A 5,505-nucleotide genomic window follows, 5' to 3' on the forward strand; every position below is an offset into this window, starting at 1 on the left:
CGTGGCATTGTTTTGATTAGGCTTAAAATTAGCAAAAACTTCACAAAAACTTTTCTATTCTTCAAAGCACTTCTTTATTTCTGGAAACATGGCCCTTATAGCTAAAGCAATAAGAGTTGCTGGTCGAATTACTGGTGTGCTCACAGTATTTTAAGAATAATATAGTGTACCTTTACCACAGGGCCCACAGTACAGATTAAAATTTATAGCGTCAGTTCTCTTTGTCCAACATTTATATCATTTGACGGGGTCATCGTGCATTGCGATATTCTGTGGTGTGACAGCTGTTTATCTGACGGTGACAGTGGCTTAGCAGAGCAAGTAACGAAGAGAGTATAGCCAGTTAACACCATTTCATACGGGGAAGCCGTACATGTCAAATGTTAATATACCAATATCATTTGGAAAAAAAAGCTTTCTTATCTGTTACTTCTATAAAAGGAAAATTACATACATGTTTCTTTATGGCAATTAGAAATTAAACTTTGTTATCTTCTAACATGTGGTTAACTTCTCAATTTCTATATATAAAAAAATGGATGTATGTGTGTGTGTGGGTGGGGGGGGGGGTTGTGTATATGTTAGTTTCTTCCGGCATAACTCTCGAACGCCTGGAGCAATTTCAACCCAACGTGGTACACGTATCCCTTGCAATCTGGAAATAATATTTTTCGCACCCCTAGGGGTAGGCTGGGAATGGGTGACATGTAAAAATAATCGCGAACGACCGATATTAAATTCCGCACAAACAGACATCCGTGACTATGCAATCCCGCACAACGATAGTGTTTCTCGGGTTGTCTAACATTCAGGTTGATATGACTTTGTGTTGCGAAAATGACCATAGTTTAAAAGGTCGCTAAGATGAATAGTGACACTCCCAATGCCGTTCAACTCCAAGACACCCCTGACCCCCTAGGGGTGGGGGTGGGAAGGGCGTGACATGTAAAACGACCGATATTAGTGTGGAATCCATAGTTTACGGGGTCCCTAAGATGAATAGTGACACTAATAATGTCGTTCAACTCCAAGTTCATTTTGCACTATAGTTAGAATTCATTATTTTCCTGTCTAATAGAATATTACGTTAATTGAATACCCGGGAAACGCCGAGTAATCAGCTAGTTTTAAATAAAAAAAGGTAAATTGCTCCCCTGTGCTTTTGCACCACGCCAGTAAGGCGTATTTTAAATAAAAGACTAAATTCTGTAAAAAGAATCAAGATATTAACTTATTTCTACCACAGTAAAACATTCAGAAACAATAAAGAAAAGTGATAAGAAAAATACTCATAAGTCCAGAGTCATCTATTGTTCACCACAGCAAACCATATCTCAACATAGCAATTTTTAAAAATGAATTTTGCTTTCGAATTATTCAATAATAAGATAAAATTAGACGATCATGCAAAAAAAAAAATTCAAATTTGTTACTATAAAACTTTGTAAAAATTATGTCAGCCTGTATTTGATTCCGGAAAGAAAAAATATAAATAAAGAAGGAGGTGAAAAAATAATCATCATGACTACTGAAAAAACATGGCAGAGAGCAAATATCGGAAAATTTGTAAGTAATTTTTATTTCTTTATCCCAGGTCTGAGCTTGTGTGTACCGAAGGCTTAGCACGTGTGATTTTCATATGTTTCGCATAAAGCGCATAAAAAAGTGTTATATTACAATAATTAAGTATCGAGTGCAATAACAATAGCTGTCCCGCCCCGTGGCCATGTGGTCTAAGAGCCATGCTTTGGGCTTCGGCTACGGGACGCGTGCAAGTTCGAGTCTCCTGGGGGAAGCGCAACAACTCTTGAGATTTCGGCCAGTGTATAGACTGGTGGCCACCCACCATCTTAAGGAAATTGGGGAGCTACAAATGAGTAGTATAACCAGGGCATGAAAATCTACAACAACGACTGGGAGTTCGTCGTGCTGACCACACGGCACCTCTTTACAGGTTGGATGATCTCCCAGCTCTGGCCAGCGAGTGAGTAGGATCAGGTGAGAGTGAGGCCGGCAGTCGGTAGGTAGGACTGTTGCTCCTCGGGTTATTAATAACCAGGCAACGGATTTATATGTAGAAAAAATGTGCTAAATATGTAAATACATATTTAGTTATTTTCACCAAAACATGGAGTTAAATATGGACTTAAAATTGTAAAAAATACCTATTTAATAATATAAGACACTACACGAGCTACATAGTACGCTTACATTGACATTAATTGTAAAAAAACACAAAATGTGTTTCCAGACAAATGAGTAATGAAATTTTGTTGTGTATGTGTTCGAACGTGAATTTTATTTTGTCTAACCCTTCAGAAAATCTTTTGTAAATAAAATAGCTACTTGTTTGAACAAATACGTGTATTACTAATTGATACATAATTATGGAAACATGAACATCATGATTTTTAAGTTATTTCTTGATGTATATAAAATATGCTTGTTTTATCTAACGAATTATGCATACAACCATATTTTGATTCATAAAATTATGACTTTTAAGAAATAACATATGATTATGCACAATACATATTAAGAATAAAGTAGGTTTACGTTATTCTGTGTATTGCTTGGAGAACAGATGAAGGACATGTCATTTTCACGCATGTAATTTGTCCTCAAAACATTCCGTGCACAGCATCTCACAGTGTTTGAGGCACACCCACTTTTTACACAACTTACAAAAGTACTTTATCCACTGTTTTTACATTTGTCACATCTTCCTCTTTTGTATGGTAATGGGTCTTCCTTTTCTTCTGGTATAAAGCCTGACAGTCTTGCAGCCAATTCCCCAATGTGTCGCACCAGATAACGCAGCTGAGCTCTTTCCCTCACTTCTTCGTTAGCTAAGGTCAGTCCTAGGTTCGTGATGCACTATCTTCTTGATATACAGTTCGCTTGATTAGTATTTGATCGAAACACAATATATGCGTTTATTCCAGCAATGTTCACCAGTGCATAAAACAAACACTAATAACACACTCACACTTCATAATACGAAGTTATGAAGCAAAAATATATTAACATCAACTTGCCTCAATTTCCCTTAAATAGCTTTAGCTTTAGCTATTTGTAGCCTACAACAAATACAATATAGTTTTCAATTTTAAAATATCATTTTCACTTTTCTTTATACTTGTGTTGTTTGCTTCGTTTATATCTTATTTTCATAAAATATTCCACAACATAGTAATACTAGCAGCTACTACATTTTCCTTACAGGATAGAAATGTATTCATAGTTGGTTCTGCAAAATATTAGTCGCTTCTCAGCCAAAGACATTTGGTAAGAGCTGTTGGTGTATTTATTCAATGGATATTATCAACTTTTACAACTAATCTATCTGCTGTTACGGTCAACTACATTAATATTTTTTACCTTCCGGAAGGAATACTTTTAAAATTGAGAATGGAAGTTCCGTCATACCTTAGATACAGTGGGATTCATGAGTATTACCGTGCAAATTGTCCATCACCATGTTCGTGCACTTTAATTGACCCAATAAGAGCTTTAAGAATTAAAAGAAAACTCAAAATAAGCTGTTGACAACTTCTGCACCAGCATACATAAAAATCCATCGCTTAAAAACACATAGGACGTAAGAGAAAAATTAATGAAAATGGTCATGGACAATTTGCACGGTCATGGATCCCACTCTACAAGTAAGAAAAGAAACTTCCTTCCAAGGAATAAGTTCCATAAATATTCTAAAGATGGCAGCACTCAACAAATGAAATTCTTATTGTAAATGTATATATCTTCAAAGTTAAAAACTTTCTCAGTTTTTCACTGTTACCAAAACTGTCGTATTGTAGAAATATACTTTAGCTGAATTATCATTAATTCCTATGTTTCCACATATCTTCGTAAAAAATTGTTACAAATGTACTTTATGAAGAGGCATATAGGCTTCATTTTTTGGGAGTAACACACTTGACCTGAAGCATGGAGGGGAGTAATGTTTGTGTATATGTCGTCCTGTTTTTGTACCTTGTTACATTTGTACTTGGTGCAGAGTCTGAAGAAGACCTTGCTAGAAGGTTGAAACGTTACGTTTAGTTTATGTTTTATAATAAAATAAATTACTGCCTTGGTCAGCATATTGAGTTTTTCATATCATGGAAACAAGGTTTAATGGTGTTATAATGAGAGTTTTGTTGCTTCTTCGAAAGAAGTGGTCACAACTGATCATATTTAAGAGTTCATCTCCAAATTGCTAGTCAGCAGGGCTAGATTTAGACCCAGGTTAAGGGAGGTAATATTGTCCTCTCCAAATTCGATCCGAGTGCATCCTTTCTTTTATTTTGCTTTCATTTCATTTTTTTTTTAAATAACGGCAAATGTTAGGAAGCACTGGACTTTTGTTCTTCAACACTCGCGGGAAACAATGATTGGGTGGTGAATTTGATGTACTCATGGGAGAATCGAGCTGGCCAAGGGTGACAGTTTCAGTGAACCTCAGATTCACAGCAAAATGAAGGAATATATTCCAGGGTTCGTTTAAAGTATTTACAACCACTAAAAGGGAGACATTTATAGAAATATAGGAATTGTTTATTTGACTTCCTGTTGGCTAAATGTGACTGGACCTACAGTTTAAAATGGAATCCGAAACACCCTATTCCTCCACCGGGTATGGAATTGATTGATTGATTTAGCTTATTTGAATTCGCTTTTCTGCAACGTTTGGCTAATCGCGAAGATGAGGATGAATGGTGATAAGATAAGATGGATCACAATCACAAACATATAAAGACAACACAAAATGAACGCCATAGACAGGATTTTTTCCAGGGAGGGGCAACCAAGGTATATTTTCCAAGGGGGGGCAAACGAAGAATATTTCCCCCCAAAATAGTACCTTCCCCTCAGATTGAAGTCATCATGTTCCTGTAACCCCCTTACAACAATTAACAAAAATTACTGGGACTGAAATTAAATATATATGTGTGTGTAATATATGGTAACATCCAATTTCCATGGGGGCGTCACCCCCTTGCCCCCCTCCCGAACGCCCATGCCCATAGAGAATTATACTGACTGTGTCCAGACGCCTCGAGCGTGAGTCCAGGCTGTGGAAGGAAGGTTCACATTTGGGTGTCTTGAGAAAGGATCACCCCCTACACCTCACCGGGTAACGAAACCGGAAACCCTTAATTACAAAGCGAAATAGTTCGACCCTTTCTCTCAACGCTTATGATGACGAACAACATAGAAACATATAAATGAACGAGAGCATCAAAAGGGGGATTTGGAGCTTCAACCCCTCCCAGGAAATATTCTTGAAATAGAGGTAGTGTAGAATTAAAACATGAAAATGTTCTCCACTTCCTTCATATCTCAGTATTAAAAACTTCAAAAACTCTTCACTTCTTGCGTACAGAAGTACACACGTATTATGTGCTGTGTCTGTTCCAATTATATGTGCGTGTTCTTCCTATGCCTTATATACGTGGTTTCGGGGTCAGATCCCCACTTCAATTTTTCCTCATCTTGACATTT

The sequence above is a fragment of the Lepisma saccharinum genome, chromosome 8 (assembly GCF_977018435.1).
Source record: "Lepisma saccharinum chromosome 8, izLepSacc3.1, whole genome shotgun sequence".
NCBI lineage: Eukaryota > Metazoa > Arthropoda > Insecta > Zygentoma > Lepismatidae > Lepisma > Lepisma saccharinum.